The sequence below is a fragment of the Symphalangus syndactylus genome, chromosome 10 (genome assembly GCF_028878055.3).
Source record: "Symphalangus syndactylus isolate Jambi chromosome 10, NHGRI_mSymSyn1-v2.1_pri, whole genome shotgun sequence".
In the NCBI taxonomy this organism is placed as follows: Eukaryota; Metazoa; Chordata; class Mammalia; order Primates; family Hylobatidae; genus Symphalangus; species Symphalangus syndactylus.
The window spans coordinates 29,103,415-29,120,250 of record NC_072432.2 but is presented as its reverse complement, the minus strand read 5'-3'; the positions used below and the strand labels follow the sequence as shown (position 1 = coordinate 29,120,250).

The window sequence follows — 16,836 nt, the reverse complement described above, 5'->3', positions numbered from 1 at the left end:
GATATCATATTGTAAGTTCTTTGAAATATCTTTTTACTCAATAGGTATTGGTCAACAGCAAACAAGAGAAGAAGTATTCTCATAATAAGCTGAGTCCTTAATTTGGAGAGAGCTACATAGAAAAGTGACCGGGAAAACAGTGGGTTAAATTTTTTTTTTTAATTGGGTACAATGGGGAAGGAGTAACAATTTTGGAACTTAAACAGGAAATAAACATCTCTACTCATACAAATAACTATTATTGTTTTAATATATCTTATCCCCCCTCCCAAAGTCTTATCTTGAAAGTATACTGTTTGTTTGGGATTTGTTTGGTTGGTTGGTTTTTCTGTTTGTTTTTTTGAGGCGGAGTCTCTCTGTGTCACCCAGGCTGGAGTGCAGTGGCATGATCTTGGCTCACTGCAAGCTCTGCCTCCCAGGTTCAAGCCATTCTCCTGCCTCAGTCTCCTGAGTAGCTGGCATTACAGGTGCATACCACCATGCCCAGCTAATTTTTGTATTTTTAGTAGAGATGGGGGTTTCACCATGTTGGCCAGGCTGGTCTCGAATTCCTGACCTCAAGAGATCCATATGCCTCGGCCTCCCAAAGTGCTGGGATTATAGGCGTGAGCCACCGCACCTGGCCATATACTGGTTTTTGTTTGCTTGCTCTCTTAAGCTGTATTACAAGAAAAATTAAGGTATATGAAATAGGTAGACATATTATATAAATTATGGCATACCTTTATCATGTAAATATTAAGAACAATGTTTATGAAGATTTTTAATTACATGAAAAATGTTTAAATTATATTAAATGAAAAAGTAAAATAAAACATTATGGCATATCTCAACTACGAAAAAAATGTATTTTACATTATAAAAAGCAAAAGGACACATGCTAAAACATTAACGGTTGTCGCCATGGGTGAGTAGAACTATTTTTCCTGTAAGTTCTATATGCTACATTTTCTCCCAAAAAGTTTATATTAATTTCACAATCAGGAGGGAAAAAAACCAATATTATAAAAGAAAAAAGATTTTCAAAATTTAGTTTCAGAGGAAATATCAAGATGAAAGGACTAGCTCAATTTATTTCTATATGTAAAAGTAATCTATAAATTACAAGAATTATATAAATTATTGCTATTGTTATTGCCATTTTTCAAAATAAAGCAACAAGGGATATTTCTGATAAAAACTGGAAGGTAAAAACCATAGAATTGCTTAAGCTGCCTTACTTCAAATTATTGTATTTCAAAATATATTTCCTTGAGATTTTATTATCTTTAGTCTTAAAATCAAAAATAGCATTCCTCACATTACACAGTTTAACTCTAGACATTATAAGTGATAATTATGTATTTAATTGAAATCAGCTTTTAAATATAAAGAAATTAGGCCAGGCACAGTAGCCCATGCCTGTAACCCCAGCACTTTGGGAGGCAAGCGGGTCACTTGAGGTCAGGAGTTCAAAACCAGCCTGGTCAACATCGCGAAACCTCATCTCTACTAAAAATACAAAAATTAGCCAGTTGTGGTAGAGCACACCTGTAGACCCTGCTACCTGGGAGGCTGAGACACAAGAATCACTTGAACCTGGGCGGGTGTCGGGGAGCAGAGGTTGCAATGAGCCAAGATCATGCCATGGCACTCCAGCATAGGCAACAAAGTAAGATTCTGTCTCTAATATAAATAAATGTAAAGAAATTCATTTTGTTTCCCTTTAGTAGGCAAAGTTTGTTCCCTTGAGCATCTCTGCAAGTATCTGTTATGGTGCTCCCGTAGCAGATTATTATTGACTTACACAGGTAATAATAGCATAGGCAAGTAATATTTTGATATACAATAATTTCTTTCTTTTTTTTTTTTTTTTGAGATGGAGTCTCGCTCTATCACCCAGGCTGGAGTGCAGTGGCATGATCTTGGCTCACTGCAAGCTCCGCCTCCCAGGTTCACGCCATTCTCCTCCCGCAGCCTCCTGAGTAGCTGGGACTACAGGCACCCGCCACCACACCTGGCTATTTTTTTGTATTTTTAGTAGAGACAGGGTTTCACTGTGTTAGCCAGGATGGTCTCGATCTCCTGACCTCGTGATCTGCTTGTCTCGGCCTCCCAAAATGCTGGGATTACAGGCGTGAGCCACAGCACCCGGCTGATATACAATAATTTCAAACATCCTGGTCCCACGTTGTTTCCCTTTCATTCCGCTAAAGTAGGGCACTTTTCATCAATGCAAGAATAAGTGGTTAAAGAACATGCCTTCATGTGCCAGCATCATCTTGATTTCTAACCTGTTCATTTCAGAGCATTTCCACGTCCTCCCACACATTCATTTACCTACTATATTTTTAAATGCATGAAATAATGCAAGCTCTAAAAGCCTCCTACAGGCCAGGTGCAGTGGCTCATAATTGTAATTCCAGCACTTTGGGAGGCTGAGGCGGGTGGATCATCTGGGGTCAGGAGTTCGAGACCAGCCTGGTCAACAAGGCAAAACCCCGTCTCTACTAAAAATACAAAAATTAGCTGGGCATGGTGGCATGCATCTGTAGTCCCAGCTACTCAGGAGGCTGAGGCAAGAGAATCGCTTGAACCCGGGAGGCAGAGGTTACGGTGAGCAGAGATCACACCACTGCACTCCGGCCTGGGCGACAGAGTTAGACTCTGTCTCAAAAAAACAAAAAAAAGCTTCCTACATTAGTCATAACCAAGTTTACCTATTAACAAAAAAGTTTAGGGTAAGCATCATACTATATGTTAAGAACCATTCCTTTCAGTTCATCGATAAAAGTTATTAATTTCAGAAGCAAAATTTCATCCACTTTGCAAAATGCATATTTATTTCTTTAGAGTTTCTTTCATAAAAGTAACAATATAGACAAAACACTGAAATAGTTACACACATTAACATCCCCCAAAATCATACACAGTGGTTTTAAGTTAAGCACAATAGTATTTTATTAGAGAAAATAAATGTCTGGCAATTTTTCTATCAAAACCTTTCAGGCCAGGCGCAGTGAGTCATGCCTGTAATCCCAGCACTTTGGGAGGCCGAGGTGGGCGGATCAACTAAGGTCAGGAGCTCGAGACCAGCCTGACCAACATGGCGAAACCCCATCTCTACTAAAATACAAAAATTAGCTGGACATGGTGGTGGGCGCCTGTAATTCCAACTACTCAGGAGGCTGAGACAGGAGAATTACTTGAACCTGGGAAACTGAGGTTGCAGTGAGCCAAGATCGCACCATTGCACTCCAGCCTGGGCGACAGAGCAAGACTCCATCTCAAAACAACAACAACAACGACAACAACAACAACAACAACAAAACCTTTCAAACTAAGAGCAATGTATTTAAATTGTTAATTACGAAGTCTTTTACAATATATCATGTTGGGGAGTTGCTGGAGATATATTTTAAAAGAACACAATAATGAGCCTTTAAAGAGCAGTAGTCCTTTCGTTAAATTCAGTACTAAACTGATTTTTATTATCCCAGTTAATGACAAAGGGTGGCATACTCAAAAAGCTTCAAACACTAGTAAGAAAAATAATTAAAATATTAGAAAGCAAGAGTTATAAGAAAGAGGAGATATTGGATAGTGGAGGGAAACAGGGAAAACTTAATAATGATATAAGTGTATTGAGCTCTTGATTTCACCTAAGAAAAATCAGAAATGAGTTTATATTAAAGCAGAGAAATATAAGTTAGATATTAGAAAGAATTCCCTAAAGTTTATTGGTTTCTACAATCAATTGCCATGGAAAACTATAGCTCTGTTCCCTTGGAAATTGCTAGGAAATTGATGGACAGAACAATAAACTGAACGTTGTTTAAAACAAAGCCCTCTCTGCCTCAGGAATTTCATACTGTATTGCTGCCTTGCTTTCTGTCACAGAGCACTGGGCCCTCTGCTCTCTACTACTTACTTTTACTAAATACTCTTTTTTCCTACTGCCTTGAGAAGGCATTCGGCAAAATGACATAAAAGATACTATGCTCAACCAAGAAGGAAAAACAAAACAGCACACCTCCTCAACATTCATTCATTAATACTTGCTAAATGTCCTCTATGGACCAAGCACCATGAGAAACCATGAGAAGCTCTTGGCATAAGATGGTGAGCAAGACAGTCACTTCATTCGTGTCACTTAGAGCCTAATGGAACAGAAAAATTATACAACAAGAAGTAACAAAAAAGGATTTTAAGTACAAATTATTTTTAAAAACAAAATTCTTTGAAATTCAGATTTCTGTAAAAGCATATAAGCAGGAGAACTTAAGCTTCAAAAAAGAAGAGAAGCCTAAGCTTAGAATTAAAGGCTGAAGAGGGTGAAGGCTCTCCAATAACATCTTGGGTGAAGGCCAAAAAGTTGAAAAAAGAAAACAACAGAAAATAGTGCGACCAGCAGAGGGAAGGGTGAGAGACTCAGCTAAGCAGGATAATGAAAACCTCAGCCTGTTAGCCGTGCTGGCATGGTTGGGTTTTATTAGGGATTGCATGGATTTCACTTTAGAAAGAACACTCTGGGTGGGTGTGGAGAACACACTGGAGGAGAGCAATAATGGACCAGGGGAAACCCATTGGTAGCTGTTACCATCACGCAAGGAACAATACTGGTTGGCAGAACTAAAGGAGTCACAGAAGGAACAGGGAGAAATGGACAAACTTGAGAAAATCGGGAGGAAAATAGGACATGGTGAATGAAAAATTATGGGTGGTGCCAGGGAAGTCAAGAATAGTTCTCAAGTGTCTGGTGTGAACGATGAGCATCATTCACTGAGAAAAGCCTGGGCGAAGAGCAGATTCAGTGGGGAATGGGTAATGATAGATTCAGTCTGAGCCATTTTTAATTGGAGATGCCCAACTATAGATCAGGCCCACTGGTCAAATTCCCCCAAGGTGATTTCAAATGAAATCCAGCAACATGTGATATCATTGGCACTCCCTGGTTCACAAGTATCTTCAGCAATCCCACTCATTCCCACCAATGAGGACCACGTGATTTTTACTCTAATGTTAAATAAATAATTAATTTCATTATAGTTTATAAAGATCAACATCACCTTTCCTGAAGGAAGGGAATGTTTTCCAACTTAGAAACACAGCCTTGCTAAAAGAAATTAGCCTTTCTTTTAGCATAAAAGAAATTAACCTTTCTTTTAGCATAATTTCCAGTTAATCTACTTATAATGCTTTTTTATATAAAGAAGATGGAAAGTAAGTTCAGGTCCAAGTTCATGAATCATGCTCTTGTTCAGACATATTTGGCATTTCCAATTTTAGCCATGTCACTAAGATGGAAAAATTCATGATTTAGTAAGCTGAGCAAAGTTCACTGATCATCTAGTATTTAATTAGAAAATCCTCCAGTTTTCAGGGCAAACCATGAGCTATATCTGTTTTAACTCTCCTATTCTGTTAACCTATCTATTAACATTTGGGAGCTGAAACACTGCACAGTATTCAGCATGAGCTACAGCTTTGAATTAATGATCACATAGTCAATAAATACTCCGCACTGAAGTCCAAAGGACGATTTAAACTGCCCTAGTTCCTTTAAACAAATCAACTACGCTTTCTCTTTAGTATCTCTTTTCAATTAACAGTAACACTTTCCTTATACTTTTTCCATTAAACTAAAGTTATAATTGAGGCAATAAATTTCTATTCTTGCATGTGTTTTCTTACAGTAATAACAGTACGTGTGTGTGTGTGTGTGTGTGTTAAAGAGGAGAACGAAGTGTTTGTGTTTTTATGTCATTTGAACTATATAAAGAATTCAAGATACCGTAACTTGAGAATACCAGTGATCTCAGGATTCTTCTCCAGAACAGCCACTGTTGCAGTCCTGTGCTGCACATCACCAGACCTTCCTAAATGTTACTTTCAAATCGTTAATCTGCTTTCTCTCATTATCTGCCTGCTAAATGATAATTTAAAACAGGCAACATTAAGAGGATAAGCACTCAGAAAAGCAACCAAAAAAATGGAAAGAATGTAACAAATTTTACTGGTGTACATTTTTTAAGCAATAGAAACTACAACCAAGTCATGACAGCATGCAGCCCTTTCTCTGGATTCCTCTCAGATTAACCTAGTGGTTTTCCATAGCCCTTCTCTTCTCTCAGGTACTTTTCTTCCTGCTACCAATACTACCTCCAAACATTTCCTGTGTTAAAGTTTTTTTAAAACAGGTCTTCTCTTGAGGACTAACAGGTGTAACCATTAAAGAGTTAAAAGCTTGAACTTGAATAAGACATAGCTAACTTCTGCTACTTAAAAGTTATATGACACATGAAAAGTTTTTTAACTTCTTTGGGCTCATTTATCCTGTCTATTAAACCGGGATAACAGGTTATTGTAAAAATTAACTAAGATAATACATGAGAAAGATGTTAAAACAGTGCTTGGCAGTCAGAATAATGAATGTCAGCTATTATTTTTATAATTTGCTTGGCAGGCTATGGATGAACAGCTGAGGAAGTGGACAAGCTACAGTTATTCTCTAGAAATGATGAGGTGAAGATGAATGACCTTCAGAAATCTTCACATGACAATGGAGCGATTTGAAGAAGGAATGCCAATATCAATCTCATGCCTTAAGCAGTGTAACAGAATGTTTTAAAGGCTCCACTGACCCTAAAATATACTTTGTGGATTGTTTATGTTGTTGGCACTAAACCTATGAAGATATGGGGGGCTGGGGAGGATGTACTAATAATCTAGGACAGGCTTTCATAAATAAATGGTTGCCTCCTGACCAGTCGGCATGACCTCAGTTTGTAATGTTTACATCCATTACTACGATCAAAAAAAAAAAAGTATTCATTGTGGGAAGAGAAGACAAAGATTACTCTCAACCATAGAAAAGGTGACATGAAAACGTGGATACAAATCTTTTTTCTGTACATTTGAATTACATGTTTTCTTCAAGCAAAAACCAAGTAGCAATTATAGTTATAAGCTGAACCCATGACTTTTGTGCTGTTAAGCTTTTTTGGGACTCCTCTGGGAGCCTTCGCTATTGCACTCCAAGTTATTCTGCTTTATGTCTTAATTAGATTAAACCGCATCACTTGAATCTGAGATCATCTTAAATCTGCCTGCTAGATGGCAATTTAAAACAGGCAACATTAAGAGAATAAGCACTCAGAAAATCAACCAAAGAAAACAGAAAGAATGTAACAAATTTTACTGGTGTGCATTTTTTTAAGCAATAGCAACTGCAACCAAGTCATGTCAGCATGCAGCCCTTTCTCTGGTAGAGAGGCTAATGAACCCAAACACTGACCTGTAGCTCTTAAAACCACACAGGAAAAGTCCACTGAGTTTTCTGTGGGTTTACGAAAAATGATATAAATATGATATCAGAAACTCTCATTCATCGAGCACTAGTGACAAATAATACTGCAAATTCTCATTCTTGTAACTAGCAAAATATAGAAAGCCCAATAAATCAGGTTAAATCCTGTATTTACCTGTTATTTGAATAAAAGCTTTCTAAAGTCATGGTAAACAAAAAACATTTTCAATCCAAAACATTAAATGTTCTCTCCTATTCAATTGTATTTGTAAAGATCCAGAAATCTAAAAAAGAAAAACGAACCAAAGAAACTAGAAAATAACCCAATTAAAAGAAAATCTTCAATGTCTCCCATCAAACTAAATGCATTTCCACTGTAAGTTTTTAGTGTTATAATCAAACAATATATTTTAGCTCTTCAGTTTCTTCTTTAGTCAGTATAGTATATCTCCTTTATGGATAACATTGTACATGTTGAATCATCCCTAATCCAAAAATCTGAAATCTGAAGAGCTCCAAAATCCAAAACTTTTTGAGCACCAACATGATGTCCAAAAGAAACACTCTAGAGCATTTCAGATTTTGGATTTTCCAGATTAGGGATGGTCAACTGTAAGTATATAATGCAAATATTTCTAACTTAAAAAAAAAATCTAAAATCTGAAATACTTCAGGTCCCAAGCATCTCAGATAAGAGATACTCGACCTATATAAAACAGTCTAAAAGAGCTTTAATCAGATCTGACTTCATCTGACGTTTGGATCTAGTCTATATTGCCTTTCCTTAGTCATGACATACATCAGTCAAGATCACTTCATTATTACAAAAAAAAATTTGTATTGTAGGAGAAATAATTTGGAGAGAAATCTAAAACTTTAAAATGTCAAGCTAAATTAACCATAAAATCTGCACTGCAAGTAAGTCATTTTACTGATTGAAAACTCACCTTTGAACATGTTAAAATGAGGTGTGAATATCTGCAATATATTATAAAGAGCACATTGTTTTATCAAAGCACAATTACTTTTGTCACAGGTAATAGCATAGGCATTAAGAGATCTGGGCGACTGAAGAATGTCTGCAATAATCTGAATATTTTCCTTTTTCTTTGCTTTGCTTTCTTTTCAGGAGACTATTAAAATTAGATAAGCATTTATGTCTATTTTTTCATGATTCTTGTATCCATTTGATGCTGTAAATTCTTGTTGTTGTGAGGTGAGAAAATGATGACCTCTGCCCAAGTTTATAAAGGATATGGAACAGAGCTACTTGCGTGCATAGGACACCTCTAGAGAAATACACAAGTTATCAGTTACTGTGATTTCCTCTGGGTAGATGAGCAGTTTGGCTTAGGGGTGGGTAGGACCTCTTTTACCTTTTTGTTCCTGTACAATGAACCTGTGTAACCCTTTTAAAAACAACAACTATTCTAAAATTAAATATATAGAGCCAAAGACATGTGCAAATTTAAAACTATCATTTATGAAACAGATTACATGTCAGTCATGATAACCTAATATGTATAAACCAGAAGAAGCAATTTCTAAAGAAGATTTCTTCCACTGCTCAAAGGAAACAAATCCAGATGCCTTGAGGCACAGCAAAGCTAGCCCCAACGGTGTGAGCTGGCTCAACAGAAGAACAAGCTGCCTAGCTTGTGAGACCAAAGGCTCCCTCTTTCTAAGGAGGTCACTTCCTCAACCAGGAGGCTTCCTGTGGCTCCCTCCGTCATGGTTACCTCACTGTTAACCGTCCCTCCACCCACCCGTATAAAGATGCAAATTCTTTTTTTTTTTTTTTTTATTATACTTTAGGGTTTTAGGGTACATGTGCACAATGTGCAGGTTTGTTACATATGTATCCATGTGCCATGTTGATTTCCTGCACCCATTAACTCGTCATTTAGCATTAGGTGTATCTCCTAATGCTGTCCCTCCCCCCTCCCCCCACCCCACAACAGTCCCCGGAGCGTGATGTTCCCCTTCCTGTGTCCATGAGTTCTCATTGTTCAATTCTCACCTATGAGTGAGAACATGCGGTGTTTGGTTTTTTGTCCTTGCGATAGTTTACTGAGAATGATGTTTTCCAGTTTCATCCATGTCCCTACAAAGGACACGAACTCATCATTTTTAAGATGCAAATTCTTAAAGGGCAGGTCCTTCTCCTAGAGCCTGCTCCTGGAGAATACAGGCTAGCACTGCTTCATGACATCTCAAGGATTTTGGCACACTTGGTTACTTCTCCACTCTTGAGTTCCTCAGTTACTCTGATCTCATATTTTACCATGTGACACTAACGGTATATGGAACCAAGCCCCTTTTGCACAAAACTAAACCCATTTGTTTACTCAGTAAATATTTTTTGAGACTATACTACATGTCAGGTCTTGTGTTAGGCACCTGGAAAACCTATGGCATATAATTATTTCAATAAATATTAGAATCTAAAGATCATAATTATCTAATATCTTGCCAGCATAATCACTATAACTCACTTATTGAATCCCCTCCTATGGGCCAGCATTGTGCTAGAATGCCTACTATGCATTATTTCTAATTCTTAACAGATATTAGCATTTCAGTTTTATGGATCAGGAAACTGAGACTGGAAGGATTTTAGTATAATTTGCCAAGCCCAGAGAGTGGGTAAATAGCTGAGCCAGAATTAGGGCCAGGTCTATCTGGTTCCAAAGCCTGAGCCCCTTCCACTGGCTACACCACTGCTGCCTCAATGGAAAATAATCAAGATTCTTTTTGCAACCATTTTCAATATAATGCTATTTTTCTTTTTTATTATTATTGTTACACAAAAATACTTAGGTGCAAATTTCCTAGTAATGTAGAAAAGCAAAACTAAAATGTAAATTTAATGAAGGTCAATAAAATAAGGTTCTTGGTTAAAGGAAGTTGGAAGAGAAAATGCCCAATTTTATAGTGTACTAAATTCTACTTCACCTAGCTGAAAACTATATTACATATTTCCTTTGGCCTTCTTTTCTCTTTGACCTTAAATAAGCAGCTAATAAAGAGAATAAATAGTCTTTCCCTTGGTAAAATAAATTAGGTGAATATGGTTCTTTCACTTAGGTGATGAAGCACTCCCAGAAGACCAACTATGTCAACATCCACCCTGTCTTCACGGTAATGTGAAAATCCTATCTACCATCTTGGATTTGCTCTTTGGAGGCCTAAATTTTCAAAGCCTCTGTAATTCATTATATTAAATATTATTGAGTGTCAGTCACATGCTATGAACTATGCAGAAGAGAAATTTGCCCAGCATCTTTCCAGGGAGTTCTTTACATCAAAAACTTCAACCCTGAATACCATAGTGATTTTTCATACCAACGATTTCCTTCTCACTTCAAATTTTAAGATGGGGGTTAAGAACCTGAGGAAAAAGTGTATAATTTTATCGTACTCACACTAACCTTTTTCAAATAATTTACAAGAAAAAATTCCTCTCAAAATTCTAGCAATGTTTTTATTGTAAGTGGTATTTTCAGTAAATTCTCATTCAACTTGTTATAAAGTGTATTTTTGTAAATTTTTTTAAAGTTAAAAATCAAAGGTGGGCATGGTGGCTCATGCCCGTAATCCTAGCACTTTGGGAGGCTGTGGCAGGTGGATTGCTTGAGCCCAGGAGTTCGAGACCAGCCTGGGCAACATGAAACCCATCTCTACAAAAAATACAAAAATTAACCAGTCATGGTGGTGTGTACCTGCAGTTCCTGCTACTCAGGAGGCTGAGGTGGAAGAGTCACCTGAGCCCGAGAGATCAAGGCTGCGATGAGCCATGATCACCACAGCACTCTAGCCTGGGCAACACAGTAAGACCCTGTCTCAAAAATAAATAAAATAAAAATCAAGGTTATATCTCTTTTCCGTTATATTACAACAAAATCATAGAGGAGAATGAAATTGTTCATTGATGTGTGCCACATTGTGTAAATGAACTGCCACTTGCTACATGCCATTTTCTAAATATACCAACTTGTTACTGCCCTTTCAGAGCCAAATTTTAAGGTAGGAATACATGCTGGAAATCATTTAATCCAATTCCCTCATGTAATGGATATAGAACAGAGGGAATTATGAGAGTATTAGCTAAGATTAGCCAAATAATCTCCTTTGTAATATGTATTCACTGGTGTTTGTATTCATTTCCCAACTGTTCATAAAGTTTTTTTTTTTTGAGACGGAGTCTCGCTCTGTCACCCAGGCTGGAGTGCAGTGGCGCCATCTCGGCTCACTGCAAGCTCCGCTTCCCGAGTTCACGCCATTCTCCTGCCTCAGCTTCTCCGAGTAGCTGGGACCACAGGCGCCCGCCACCATGCCCGGCTAATTTTTTTTTATTTTTAGTAGAGACGGGGTTTCACCGTGGTCTCGATCTCCTGACCTCGTGATCCGCCTGCCTCGGCCTCCCAAAGTGCTGGGATTACAAGCGTGAGCCACCGCGCCCGGCCTCATAAAGTTCTTTGAAAGCAGAGTTTTTCCATCAAATGTTAGTTAAGTATGTACTACGGACAAGGCGCTGTGGGAGTTAGACAGGCCCAGAAATAAATAATTGAGATGCAAAGTGGTATTACTATAAAGAGCAATGGATCAAGGCCTAATAGAGCTTCCATCCATGCTTGGAAGATGTGCAGGGAGCCTTATCATCTGAACTGACATTTGAGCATGTCATGAAGTATGGGTAGGCATTTACCAGGCAGAGAATGAGAGTGCTGAACATTCCAGGCAGGGGAGACAAAGTCACACAACAGGAATAGAGCAGGTCTGAGGGAGAGAAGGCCTCCATGGCTGGGTATTAAGTACGGTGTCAAGTGGGACAGAAAAGGAAAGTTAGGGTCAATTTGGGCTTCATCCAAAAAGCAATGGTGAAGGAATGGAGGTATTTAAGCATGATACAACATTTGCATTTTAGAAATATCCCAATATATGCCCCATGAAAAATCAACTGGGGAAGGGAGGATGGGAAAGGGGAAGGAGGGTATATGAACTAAAGACAAAGGGGATGAAAAGAGGTCAGATGCCACACATGGTGTTACTTTCTTTGTAATCCACTATAGCCATAGGCCCACTAAGATACTTCATTCTTACCAGATTCTCAATTGATTAAAAAAACAAAGATTATAGGAATTGTCCTCATTACTAAGTAGAAATCTTCCAATAAAAGGTAATGAGATTTTTTAATTAAAATTAATCGTGTAAAAATATATCCCCAATTGTTTATTAAACTAGATGCTAATAATTGAACATTTTAATGTACCTCAAATTGCTAAGTGCCATGCAGAGTCTTATACAGTCCTATGGAAGGAGCAAATTGGCACTGAATACATCAGTAAATTAGGTTGTTCAATAATCATTAATACACAGAAAAGTAATATAACATTTATATTTCTTGCTTATTAGAAAATGATGAAATGCCAAATTGTCAAGACAATATGTTCTCATATGATTATTACTTCTGAATATATATAATTAGTTGGTTGAAAGCAATTATATTTGACCCAGTGGTTTCCAATATTATCAAAAGTACTAAAGACCACCTTTCTCAGTTCAACAACAATCCTATTTTAAGGCTAATAATCACTCTGTGCATCAGCAGAAAACCCATCCTTATAATTAGAAAAATAAGACACTAACACCTCCACCTTGGGCAAAGAGCCTTACCCCTGAGCCTCAGTTTTCTTATATGCAAATTGCGATAGTAATGCCTGTCAGTCCTACTGTCCAAGTTATTGCTTGGAATTAAATAAGACAATTAATGTGAGATCAATTATAAACTGCAAAAAAAAGAAAACAAATTAAGGAATCTTTCAAATACACCAAGTTGTTATTGCTCTTTCATAACCAAATTTTAAAGCAGGAATACTTGTTGGAAATCATTTAATCCAATTCCCTCATGTAATGGGTATAGGTGGCAAAAAACGGAACTATTAATCCTCTTTCCTCAGAATTCAGAGCACATACAGTTGGTATCACTCACTTGAAAATCAATCTCGGATGGTGTCATATTTCTTTGTATATACATTGCACCATTTTGAATTTTTCAAAGTATCTTTTATTTTCCTTTCAATCAAATGTTCTATTTACGTTTTCAATGAAAAAAAGATAACCAAAAGTTCAAAGTCTACTCTTCCAATTCTCTAATTAAACATACCCTAATTTTCTGTGTACAAATTACTTTCATCACAAATTTCTAAGCCATAAGGATGGACATAACAAAAACAGATGAAAAGAAAAATATATCATTTTATAAGATTCTAATAAATCAACAGCTATTCTTTTTAGCTTTAGACTGGTTTACAGAGAGAGAAATGATTTCCTCCGATTAGTTAACAACTATGGAAAGATTATTTATTTCCATATAATGAATAGCTAATAAAGAGTCTTCCATCTAATATTTTATATTAACATTGTTGAATATCTGGAACATATGCCAAAATATCTTAAAGAAAAGAGATAGACACTTTAAAATGCTAAAAATTATCTTGCCAATTACTTTTTGTTAAAACAAATAATTTAAGAATTCATAGAAATATGCACAGCTATCTTTTTCTTTTTAAAATTAAACTCAGTACTTAAGACCCCTGAAAATATTAATTGGAAAATGACATTTTATACATAACTAGAAAATTACAAAATTCAGCAAGTTAAACTGGCACACTGGATATTTAATGGCCTAGTACAAAACATACATCCATAATACAAATTGTCTAGGAATATTATACTGTGAATCTTCTTATATAACACACGAATAATTAACTCTATGAAAATTTTCAGTATGTGTTGGCACAGTAAAACCATTGATCATATATTACCACAAATAATTGAGACCCAGAGTTTTTGGTTATTGCACTTCCCTTTCATTGTATTTAAAATATAAAATTAGTTTTTACACAGAAGGTACATGTATACACAATGGCCCTCTTTATGAAGCCAATGTTTTATTACAACCCCTTTTTGTCACTCTACAAAAGGACACTCTGAGCCTACCAACAAAACAGCTGAAAAGAACAGTAGCAATGAGTAAATGTCCCCCCGCTGGGTCTACAAAAAGTGTATGTTCCCCTCATGAAGAAGGCGTGCACGTAGCATGGCTGGGAAGCAAGTACTGGGTCTATTGTGTATTGTGTATGATCTCAAGTAGAGAAAACCATCTGTCCTTTTACCCTGAAAAAGGACCCCCTGTGAGCCTCTTCTCACGAGCCATTATAGTTTCCTTCAACCCTGACACTAAACAGGCTTTGAACTGACGGCTATCTGACACAAAAAGTTCATCTCTAGCTATTTTTCCCCAGAGGTTTCATAGGGTTTAGGCTAAGGTGACCACTCATGTCCTAACAAAAAGATTAGTATGTCCCAGCATAAAGTGACACAGAGATGTGTGACCCACTTGCCATACAGAATAGAGAACAGTGAATGTAGTCAACTACAGAATATGCAAAGGCGCCTGAGGGAAAAGAAATGAGGATGGCTGAGGGCTTCTGTCTTCACTTGGAAACAAGTGCTCTTTAATGCCAACAAGCATTCTTTCAAAGAGTTGTAATGATCCTGTCTCCTTCACTCTTTCTCCAAGAATTATTAGTAGAAACGACAATTCCTATTCGACCCCAGGCAAACTTAAAACTGGAGTGCAACATTAGGCTTCTCTCTGTAAAGTTTTTTTTAGAAGGCAATTACTTGGTAGGGTTGTTGAATTGTCACAGTCCCTAGGGTTTGTCTAGCCACCACCCTGATGCCAAAATGGCAAGAGGCCTTCTACAGCATTTTCAGAGAAAGTCATATGAGCATTTTCCTTCCTCACAACCTCCCTCCACCACCCTTGCTTCTCAATCCACTGGGCAAACACCTACCCATTATTCAGTGTTGAACTCAAAGACAACCTTTTCTATAGACTTCCCTGCTCACTCTTCTCCTCCATATATACTGCTGTCATAGAACTGATAACATTTAATTATCATTACATGTTCTTACTGGATGATAAACCCTCAAGGATAAAGATTGTCCTATTTCTTGGCCAGGCGCAGTGGCTTATGCCTATAATCCCAGCACTTTGGGAGACTGAGGCAGGTAGATCACCTGAGGTCAGGAGATCAAGACCATCCTGGCTAACATGGTGAAACCTCATCTCTACTAAAACTACAAAAAATTAGCCAGGCATGGTGATGGGTGCCTGTAATCCCAGCTACTCGGGAGGCTGAGACAGGAGAATCACTTGAACCCGGGAGGCGGAGGTTGCAATGAGCCGAGATCACGCTGCTGCACTCCGTGGGCGACAGAGCAAGACTCTGTCGCAAAAAAAAAAAAAAAAAAAAAAATTGTCTTTTTTTTACACATCTAACACAGTACTTGCCATAGTAGGTGCTTAATAACTATTTATAGTATAATTCTTTTGGGGGAAATCTTACAAAAATGGGTTTTATTCAACTTACTGAGCAGAAGAGAGCACCACCTTGAAGAAGCCTTAGCAGGATCTCCAACAGGGTAGAAGAGGTTAGGGAAGGAAACATTCAGGGTTTTAGCGGCTGGTGTCCGTCATAGAGTAGTTTCAGGGTAATCAGTTTCAGTTAGTCAGTGTGGTCTAGGCAGGAATTGCTCTGTACTGCAATTCTTGAATTCTCTCAATGATGGTGAGCCCACCACATGAAAAGAAAGTCATTTTTAAACAACCTTGTTAGAGTGGAAAAAATTCTCTTATTTTCAATAGAAATGTGCTCCCTGTTCATTTCCACCCCGGGACCCAAGTTCTGCCCACCACACATTGGAGAACTAGCCCACCACACATTGGAAGACAACCACCACACTTTCCTTAACATCACTACCACCAACCACTTCTAGCTCTTGTCCTTTGCAAGCTAAATGTTTCCATTCTCTTCTGCGGTTATTCCTAAAAGATAAATTTTAGATGCTTTCATCTTCATTGCTCCCGCCTGGAACTGCTCTAGTTTGTAACCATTTCCTTCTAAACGAAACAAAATACCGCATGCATGATTCAAACTGTGCATCATGTAATAGAACTACTATTTACTTTGTTCCACGAACAATATTTTTATTAATATTGCATTAATTATTCCCCCTTAGCCTTCTCCTTGTATCCCTCTCTCCATGCTTCTAAAACGGATAATGAAAAACTTCAATAGAATTTAGGAACTCTGTTTCCTCAATGACCATGTATTTAACCAAACAGAGAGAAACTCGTGTATAAAGTCCATTATTATCCACATATTCATACTAATTTAGAGCTTTTGTTAAAAGCCACGGATTAAAAGCAGTTGCTTCAAGTAATTAGTCTGGTTGAAAGACAGAAAGCAAGAGTGGGGCTAGGGTGGGAGCTGGAGAGTGGGGGAGGAAAAATCTTAACTGAATTCTTCAGTTTTGAAACAGATTTTTTAAAAATTTTCTCTTCTGAAAGTATCTAGCAACTAAATTAGATTTGTCCTATATGAAAATATCAGAACAACTTCCCCAGACGACCTGTATCTTCATACACTTCAAACAACAAATAAGAGTCTTTGTTGAAAATACCAACACATAAATCA

The 16,836-nt window shown here is 37.4% G+C and overlaps 1 protein-coding gene and 1 long non-coding RNA gene across 7 annotated transcripts in view; one reads left to right on the top strand and one right to left on the bottom strand.

Annotated features, from left to right (window-relative positions):
- Positions 1–6,799, top strand: part of LOC129492006 (uncharacterized) — a 54,384-nt gene extending 47,585 nt beyond the window's left edge. The window contains exon 4 of the long non-coding RNA XR_008660686.2: positions 6,446–6,799. This is a non-coding gene — a long non-coding RNA (uncharacterized lncRNA). The remainder of the gene's footprint in view (positions 1–6,445) is intronic.
- Positions 1–16,836, bottom strand: part of COL25A1 (collagen type XXV alpha 1 chain) — a 514,179-nt gene that overhangs the window by 472,326 nt on the left and 25,017 nt on the right. The gene's annotated exons all lie outside the window — the stretch shown is intronic.